Source organism: Sinocyclocheilus rhinocerous, unplaced genomic scaffold, assembly GCF_001515625.1.
Source record: "Sinocyclocheilus rhinocerous isolate Xijiao unplaced genomic scaffold, SAMN03320098_v1.1 scaffold1265, whole genome shotgun sequence".
Classification (NCBI taxonomy): Eukaryota; Metazoa; Chordata; class Actinopteri; order Cypriniformes; family Cyprinidae; genus Sinocyclocheilus; species Sinocyclocheilus rhinocerous.
Window position 1 is genome coordinate 737,350 of NW_015657967.1, and position 10,736 is coordinate 748,085.

Below are 10,736 nucleotides of genomic sequence, written 5' to 3' on the forward strand. Positions count from 1 at the left end.
ATCCTTCCTGATGATATTTTTTATTTTGTGTTTTACCTTATAAAGCCTACTATAGGGCCTCTAAATGATCAAATTTTGCTGTAAAACCTGTCACACACAATGTACTACATGCCTTCTGTTGTCTGATTGATAGTTTCCTTAATTTAGCAAGTAAAAGGCCTTTTTGTATAATTTTACAAATGTCCACCTAGAGCTCATGCTTCATGTGTTGTTTTGCTGTAAAAACTTTACTAGTTTTTATAAAGTACACATAAGAATCACTTTGATACTGTTAGTAATATTTCAAGATGAACACTTACTGGACTGAAGCAGCTTAGCTTTACTAACAGACATATTTTTTTAGAAAAATCTGTGAGTATCAAATATGATCATCAGGTTTTTGAGAAATGTTAGTTTCCACAACCTTTACTTTCATTGTTCCCCAGTAGAGGAATGATCTGCAAGTCTTTAAAACACCTGAAATCTTTTGAGGAATTTTATTATCTTTCAATCATTACTGTAATGCATTACATTAAATATTTTGATTATAAAACTAAGCATTCAAATATCATCTTAAGACATATTATCATTTTATGTAAGTATCTGCAATACTGTTATATTGATTACATTACACTCAGAATTTCATCTTACTTTTTGACCAAATTAATATCAGCATCTGCAACAAATTGCATATTTTTACTCAGTTTGAGTCTCTGTATACAAATTTTCCTCCATATTTTCACTGTATCATACTATATGAGCCATAAAAGCCTGATGTTTCAAGTATTCTGCTCAACAAAAAAACTTATTTTCAATAAATTGTTCAATTTCAAAAATTATATTTGTCATACTATTATTTCATATGTCAGGTTTTTCAGCAACCCCTTTAGACCTCATGCATATGTAAGCACTCTGATCCTTAGGCCAGCAGCTCCCATCAGTGCTCCAGCAGAGAGGAACTCAGAGAATTGAATTACTCCGACAGCATTCGGTTTGCTCCAGCACAAACAACACACAGGCCCTGACATGCATGACAGGTGGGTACGAGCAATGCCTGCTTAGGATGTACAGTGTCTTTAGAGAATTACAGGAATGGATGAGAGGAACGGCATTTAAACAGGAAGAAACTTCTGTGGCAAATTAATCAGGTGTGGCCCAAAAAATGGTCTTGGGTTGCTATTTGTTATTATTTGCAAATAAATTAAAAGATACTTATAAGTATCTTCTGCTCACCAGTGCTGCATTTATTTGATCAAAAATACACAACATTTTTTTAAAATAATTGTTCTCTATGTGAATATATTGTGAAATGTAATTCATTCATTTGATGCAAAGCTGAATTTTTAACATCTTTACTCCAGTCTTAAGTGTCACATGATCCTTAAGAAATTTTAATATGCTGAATTGCTGCTCAGGAAACATCTCTGATTATAATCAATGTTGAAAACAGTTCTGCTGCTTCATATATTTGTGGAAACCATGATGCATTTTATTTTTCTGGATATTTTTAGAGCAACATTTATTTGAAATAGAAATCTTTTGTGACATTACAAATGTCTTTACTCTCACTTTTGAACAATTTGATGCATTCTTGATGATTAAAAGCATTCATTTCTTTTTTTAAAAATCTTTCTGACCCCAAACCATAGGCAGCATGAAACATGAAACTTACTCCGGTAAACTCCAGTATAGTTTGACATTCACACGCCACTAATGACAAAGCCTAAAAAAAGATACACCGTAAACAACTATTTGGGGGAAAAAAAAAAAAAGTAAATTTTAATTGACCCGAATCTGTAAAGGCAGAAAGAGAGAATCCATTATTTTATTCAGTGAGTTTGCAGTACTAGAATGTTCTGTTCTTCACTGTTTGGGAACACAGTGTTTATCTGCTGTCATTATCCATCCTAATGGTTTCCTAAACTGCATAACAGTTATATTGGCTACGTTCTTGCTGTTATAACATGTAATCTAAACATAAAAATAATCTATGCAAGTACATTCGAGATGTGTCAAGATGCAATTGATAATGTTGCCAAAGGGGGCGTTAACTAACAATTGTCATGTTGATGCAACAGCTGAAGAGAATCTTGCTGAGAAAGTTAAGTAAACTGTTGACATGTTTATATCAGTGACCTGAAAGCTAACACACCTGGGGCCTGTACCATGGCTAGCCATGGAAATTTTCAGTTTAGTTTGCGCCAACTCTGGGTTTTAGGTACTATGAAGGTAGCTCGGCTTTAATCGTTGTTTGTCACCATGGTATCTTATGCTGCATGGCTAACCTGCTCTGGGGCAGGTTATGTTCTGGATTCGAGATCTCAGACTGAAATTTGACCAATCAGCTGTGATCAAAGAAACATATAGGTGACGTCACATATCCCAGTGTCTGTTGCAATGGCTTCACCTTTTCTACCAAATCCTGTGGACATCTCCGCACAAATTGTTAGACGAGCACTTCGTAGAGAGGGACAGACAAAATCCCCTAGCTTTTCCTGATACTTACTTGTATGAAAGATACAGATTCTCCGCGGAAGGAATCTCTTATATTTGCGAACTTCTTGAGCCGCACATAACAAATGTGACACGTCGAAGTCATGCCCTTACTGTACCGCAATTGGTATGTATTGCGTTGCGTTTTTTTGCAAGTGGTGCGTACTAACATGCGGTCGGTGATGCAGAGAACCTTGGGAAAAACACGGTTTGTCGAACCATTCGCAAGGTGGTCCTCGCACTGCAGAGGTACATAAATAGCTTCATAGTGTTCCCCGGACATTTATCGACCATGTCCATAAAAGAGGGCTTTTATAAAATTGACGGTAAGATTGACAGGGTGACATCACATGAACAGATTTACTTTTTTCTCCCCAAAAAAGCTGATTTCACTTAGACCACTTAAATTATACAATACAGTACATGTTAATATTATTGTAAATCTTTTTTTTTTTTAATTAATCTTATGATAGGATTCCCTAGAGTCATAGGAGCAATAGACTGCACACATGTTGCAATCTGCACAGCTCTTGGAGAACATGAGGCAGATTATGTGAATAGAAAGAAATAGAAAGTCCTTTCACAGCCTCAATGTTCAGGTAGGTGTACTACACATGCAAGATGATTTTTATTTTCAGTGAGATTAATCATTAACACATATGACAATGATCTACTGTACATTTCATCTACAGATGACTTGTGATCATGAATGCATGATCACACGCTTGGATGCCAAATGGACTGGCTCAGTGCATGACTCACAAATTTTTCGTGACTCTGTTTTGTGTCATCGCTTTGAGGAAGGCAAGTTAAATTTGGAACAGTACAAAACAATTTAAAGTGTTCGTTTTAATTGACAAAGCAAAACTTATAAAATGTTCGCCTTTTCTGTTCTGTGACAGGGCTTTTTGATGGCCTGTTGATAGGAGACAGGGGTTATGCATGCCAGAGATTTTTACTAACCCCCTATCCTGACCCTCAGACAAGGCCACAAAACGGCTTCAATGTGGCCCTCAGTAAAACCAGGGTCAAGATCGAGATGACCTTTGGCATCCTAAAGGCACATTTCAACTGCCTTCGGCGGTTAAGGGTGTCACCAAAGCGGGCATCACAGATAGTGGCTGCATGTGCCATTCTGCACAATATAGCCACTATCAGAAAGGAGCGAGTACCACCACAAAACCAGCTTCTCCCCGATGAAATTGACCCCATCACACTTGACCACCTAGCTGGCGCAGCTGTCAGAGATGCAATCACCATTCAATATTTTACTTAATAAAAGCACATTGAAACTGCAGATAGGTCTCAAATGGTTTTGTTGTTTATGTGGCTAGGGAGGGAGAAAGAGAAAGTTGCACTAATAAAGTATTCAGTGTTCATACTAATGTGTTGCTTGGTTTAGTAAGTTCACATACTGAGATCTGTTTTTCCAGCTGTTTGATCTCCAATTAAATTCTTTTAATTTGGAGGCTCCTCAGCTCAAATTCCAGCTCCTTTAGTGTGCAGTCCAATTCTAGGCTCCTTTTGTAAAGGGCCCTGACTGAGTCAGTTTCCACCTGAAACATAATTCCACCACAGAAAATCATTACAAGTTTTCTTAAAGTGGTCATATGATGCTGCTAAAAAGAACATTATTTGGTGTATTTGGACTGAAGAAACAAAGTCACCTACATCATGGATGCCCTGGGGGTAAGCAGATAAACATCACATTTTCATTTTTGGGTGAACTATCCCTTTAAGGCAAGTCAAATCACAAATGGCATGACTTAATACAGGCACAGGACTGGCTGTAATTTATGTTAAGGGTTTAAAGCATTACCTTGTTCACATTCCTTCTGAAGCCCATTGAGGTAGAGGCCTCAGTTTCTGGGGCAGGTTGTGAAAAATCCTACAATAAAAGAGATAAGGGCCAGTCACATTTGTGTGACACATTCAAATGTGTGCCATTAAAAAAATATATAAAAAAGTCAAATGCATTCACCTCAGCAACGGTTTCAGAACACACAGAGAGGGTGTCTTCGTCATTTGCTTCGCCCTAATAAATAAAAGTAGGCAAATGTAAACCATAACTGTTGTAAAGCCTATTCATAGTGTTCTGTCCGCTGCATGCCCTCCCCCAGTTTTCTGAACGTCACACTTTTTTGTGAAAATAATAAAAGGTTATGGTAAATACTCACCACTTTGAATTATATTTTTTGTATTTTGTCTTTATCTGCTGCCAAGAACGTTTGTAGTTGGGGTTGCATCTAAAAATCAATGAATATTAATCTTTGATGTAATATACATTCGCATTTTTATATACAAATACATTTATACATACATATAGTATACGTATATATATGTACATTATAATTTCAGCATTTAATACATTTTTGAAATAAAACTGTAACTGTTAACATTACGTCTAATGCACAGTGAAGTAACATGAGTAACTTGAACAACTCTATCGGAATTAACATTAGATTAATAAATGCTGAATAACAATTATTATTTGTTAATTCATGTTAGCTAATGCATTAAGTTCTCTAAACAACTACAACCTTATTGTAAAGGATTACCATCATATACACACACACACATACATCATACACATAATTTTTAATTAATAGCCTATTGAATGTATTTGTTTAGCTTATGCATTAACGCAATCAGCGATCTTTCTCCAACACTCTTCTCTTGCTTTGGCAGTAGAGACAGTATCACTGCATGCTTGAAAGACATGTTTATATTCCTCATATTTTTGAATAATTATTTATTGCTCCTCCGCAGAAAAATATACGGCTCTCGCTCTATCCATATTGAACGCGATTGGTTGTTCGGTGCCGACGTCACTCTTTTGTGCACGCGCCCCTGGAGTAATCATAGTTTAAGGATCAAAGCCCTAGTTGACAGAGAAAGTTGATCATCTGCATCATGGTACCAATTAAGCCTGATTGCATCGGTTTGGTTTTGTCAACTCAAAACTAATCCTATAACACTGAGTTTGTTCAGCCACCATCATGGTACAGGCCCCCGGTTTAATGTTACAGATAACTGAAGGTAATTCTATCGTCTGCTTGAGTACTGAGATTTGACAATGCCACAGCATCAGGACTGCTCACTTGAAACGCATTGAAATTGGAAGACAGATACACAATAATGTTTCAGATGTGAAAGAAAGTTGTTGTTTTTTTTACTTTTAAATGAGGCTGGGGATAAACAACATGCTTCCAGGCACCAGACTAATTTACTGCATAACCTCTTGGTGAGGGAAAACAACAAAGTGTTTTGAAGAGTTTTGCCCAAAACAGCAGAAGAGTTTCACTGATATGCACAGTCTGATTAAACAAGCATCACTGTCTAGATTAGTTATTCTCAATTGGTTTTGCTTTAGGTCTGTTGTCCAGGTTTAAAAAAAAAAAATATATATATATATATATATATAATTTTTTTTGGTTTTTTTTGTTCCCCATTCGGTTCCCCAAAGAACCTTTCACTGATCAGTTCTTTAAAAAAAATTTTTCTTTGTGTGAAGTACATTTTAATCATCTAAAGAACCACTATAAAGAACCATTTGTGCAATAGAAAGATTCCATTGACATTAAAAGGTCTTCATGGAGCCATTAACACCAATAAAGAGCCTTTATTTTTAAAAGTGAATTAACCATTTTTTTTTTCTTAGTGTGAAGAATATTTTAATAATCAAAATAATTACATACATAAATATAAGAGCTTTTTTGCATTGGAAAGATTCCATGGATGTTCTGTTGGCTGACTTTAGAGGACCAGAGACTGGATTAAACTGGCTAACAGCTAGTTTGGCCAGGTTAGGAAACCAGCTAGGTCACCCTAAACCATCAAATCAGTTTAAGCTTATTTAACCATTATGTTGTGTTCAGTCATTTTGATCTGGAAAGGATTTTCCTTTTCTCCAAAATGCTGATTATTGTTATCACGTCGGACAAAAACTTACTGACTTTGCTCACATAGGGTATAAAACAACTACTAATTTATAATATTTTAACTTTAGGGGGATGTTTCCCATTGATCTGAACTCTTGCACCTCTGTTTCTGAGGGGGGAAAAAAACATTATTTGTGGATAATTTTGGAGTGTTCACTCAAAAAATGTTCACTCAGGTGCATAAGCTCAGATCTATAACCAACAGAGAGAGATTTACTGTATAACCATTTTTTTTTTTTTTTTTTTTTAACTTGCAGGAAAATGACCAGTACATTAATACAGGGACACCGGTAACTAAACACATTATTCTGAAATCACTTTAAACACTTGTTAATGATTATTAATAATAGGCCACTGGCCTCTTAAATGCACGATGAATGATTTACATTTAGAAAGATGAGGACTGCTTAACCCAGGGCTGTCCAAACTCGGTCCTGGAGGGCCGGTGTCCTGCACCATATTAGACACAGGTTTTGAATTTTCATTCTTAATAATAAGAGATCTCCCACAGGAACTGCATTTTGACCTAATTCATTTCACAGACGTCTCTTGTATTGCTGTCGAGATCTAGATTGGATTTTCCATCACCTGTGGAGCTTTGCATAACTGACGGAGATGCTGATTATATGTCACATGGTTTGTAATGCCCTAGATGCCCCATTAGTCCAGAATCCTTCCAGAAAGATTTGTGTTGCAAACTGGCAGTATAATGTGTGTAATGATGTGAAGTGAACTGTTCCTGAGATAACAGCAGCTCTGTGAAGATTATACTCACTGATCATTAGATATCTATCATGGAGCTTGACAGGGATAATCACAGACACTGAGGCTATAATATTTGGGTGCATTCATTAAAAGAGAATAGATGGAAGTCTTGTAAGCAGGATTAAGTCAAAGGAAATAACTTGACATGTTCCTGACTTGCTGTGAAGGGCCGTTTGCACCATCAGTGTCTGGGAGGAGCCTCTGTTTTAATGAATACTCATGTGGACTTCAAGTGGAGTCTGAAATATCATATATACGAGTTCCATCCACATGAATGACCAAGCAAAGTTGTATTTACAGTACAGTACAAGCGGGATACTCAAGAGTTGCTGAGATGTGACAATGGAAGGAGTATGTTAATGTGCAACATGGCAATGACAAGACCATCACTGTCATTTGATTTCTATTTTATTTATTACCATACATAAACAATAGAAATGGTTTTCATTGTTAACTTTTGGTGTGTTTCAAAAGTAGAACAATGTTTTTGTCAAGTCGTCCATTTTGTTTAGACTAATTGTGTATTATAATTCAGACTTGAATGCATGGCATATCGAATCAGAAGCTGGAGTTTCAGGTGCACACACAGGTAACAAATGTAGGATATAAAAACGTTGTGGGAACACTGTTTTGAAATGATTCTAAAACATTGAAATGTGCAGTTTTCTTGTCGTGATTGGAATGTTAAAAGTTACAAAAAACTATTCTTACAACATAACTTTATTTTCACCCAAAATATAACATTATTTGAATGTTTATTTTTAAATATTAATATTCTAAGAACGTTAAAATGTCCAGTTTTCTTGTCATGATTAGAACATTATTTAAAGGTTCCTACAACGTTTCTTACATCTTATTAACTTTAGTTTCACCTAAAATATAATGTTATTTAAAATTTAATTTGTAACATTCTAGGTGTTACGTATCCGGTCCATGAACTTCCGTCTGCTAGCCATCAGAGGTCACCCTTTCCATTTTCATTGACTCTCGCACTACACACTGTTGCATATCACCCCATATCCCATCATTCATTACACCGATTGCACACAGCACTGATTGCACACAGCTGTTTCATATCACTCACTCACTATACATATGTACGACTACATATCCCATCATTCATTACACTGATTGCACACAGAACTGATTGCACACAGTTGTTTCATATCACTCACTCACTATTTAACACTCATTCTCACTCCTTTCTAGCTGCCGAGTATTGTATGCGCTTATCGCCAGCAGCGATAGCTACTCTACAGAGCCCTCGTTAGCTTCCTTGCCTTGCCTTGTCTGTTTTCTCGGTTTCTGATCTTTGCCTGTTTTCCTGGATTTATCCCTCTAGTCTATCCCAGCCTGTGTTTCTGACCTCTCTGCTTTAAATAAAGCTTGCACATGGATCCGCACGTCTCACGTCTCGTCAGCCCCGTAACACTAGGAACGTTAAAATGTCCAGTTTTATTGTTGTGATTATGTTATTTAAAGGTTACAAAAACATTTCTTGAAACGTTCATTAAGCACAAATAACAACAAAAGGACCCTTTGATAATTTTTGAAGAACGTTTTCTTAACATTTTGAGAATTTTCCTCAAGTACAAACAATATCATAAGGGAGTTTTGAGAATGTTGATCTCAGAACATTTTCTTTCAAAGTTATGAGAATGAAGGCTATCAGAATATTTATCAGAATGTATCACATATTAAGAATGTTCTATAAACATTAAAAACCTTTTGTCCTAACATTTATGTAACTTTTAAAAAATGTTCATGAAAGTTGTGAGAACGTTCCCTGTTAGCTGGGAAGCTTGAAGGCAGCGTAAGTCAGTAATACAAGCAGAATCCTTCCGTTAGTGTTCCTGTTCATCTCAGTGGCAGTTTGTTACATTTATTACATAATCAGCAGCTAACAGAGAGCGGGTCGGCTGCAGTATTAGTATCTGGTTCCGATCAAAGTTGCACATCAAAGGGAATTTATGCAGGATGTTGGGCTGGTTTCTGCCGCAGGCGCTATGATATTTCACCCCTATACCTTTTTTGAAGTTCTGCACAGAAGTGCATGTTGAATGAGGGTCATGAAGATGACCCCACACCTTCCAAATGGTGGAGGATTCACTATCTGTATGGGTTTATGAGTGTGTGGTCTGCTTGCAGATTTATTCAAACTAAACTTCACATCAGTTTTGCATCAAGCTCCTCGCGGTGTAGCTTCCCATAAATGTGAATAAGCCGTGAATCTTCTTTAACGTGAAAGATTTTCATCCTTTTTTCATGCACATCATGCCTTCCAGCACTCTAAACGCCACAGTTTCAACGTTATGAATCAGTCACAAGCTGTTCACAGTAATCAGCATTACACGTTAAGGAATGTTACGGATCTGTTGATTATGGATCGTTAGGGTGAGCGGAGGAGTCATTATTTGTTTCCTCAAGGAGCCCGAAGCAAGGCAACAAAAGGTCTGTTAAAAATTAGACTGTGGCTTTCTGGCCCATTAGCCTGAGGGAGAAGCTCTGGCCGTGGTCTTCCATTATTCTGGCATCTCTATCCCCTCCAGAGGAAGCGTTCCGGCCTCACAGCCATTCATCATCCCGCTACATGTAAGGAATTTCTTCCTCCAGGGTCAGTGTGGTTTGTTGGGCGCTGTTATGTGCGAGATTCTAGAGCTTTGAAACCAAAGGTTTTAGATGATATGGTATCTCTGTTTTATTATTATTATAATTTTTTTAATGTCTACCAAATAAAAATGTTAAGCACCTCCAAAAATAAATTAATAATCAGGTACTGGTAGAACATCTTATATAGTCTAAATATTTGTATTTCATGTTATATGCTTGGAAATGTTTATTTTGTCAGAATGCATGTTTTTTTGGCAACATGAGGGTACCCAGCTGACAAAAATATGTTCAAAGAACGTTTTGCTAATGTTCCCATTAAGTTATGAAAATGTTATTTCTGAATTTTCAAGATGTCCAGTTTTTTTAAATGTTTTAAAAAGAAATATTGGTTATACAAATGTTAAGGGTACATTGCACTTCATCATTTTGCAAACATTATGGAAACGTTACTTTTTTTTCTGTATGTTCTGAAACAAGCAGAGGCGGACAAAGTACACAGCTGCATTACTTGAGTGATAGTACAGATACTACTGGTCAAATACTACTCCACTACAAGTGAAAGTTGTAAAGACAGGTTTTTACTTAAGTAAAAGTACGAAAGTACATGCTTTTAAAAGTACTTGAGTATCAAAGTAAATGCATTGTTTTATTGTCACATTGTTGTATACTTACAACACCTTATGCCACTAATGCAACCTACTGAATACACTGCTTAGCTTGTATTATCTTTGGAATTAAGAGCTTTTATGTTACCTATAGAAATGGAACAACTGAATGAAGATAATCAACTTTATTTTTTTTATTTAATACTCCTACAGCTACATTGAACTCATTTTAATACTTGTTTAAAAGTTACAAAGTTATTTTTCAAAGAGATATTGAAGGCTATGATATGGTTCATTTTAGGCAAACATTGAAAAGAAAACAAATCTTTCTTCTTTTCAGAAT

General features: G+C 36.1%; 1 pseudogene; it reads left to right on the forward strand.

Annotated features, from left to right (window-relative positions):
- Positions 1-2,376: 2,376 nt before the first annotated feature.
- Positions 2,377-3,990, forward strand: LOC107721819 (putative nuclease HARBI1; annotated as a pseudogene).
- Positions 3,991-10,736: the final 6,746 nt, after the last annotated feature.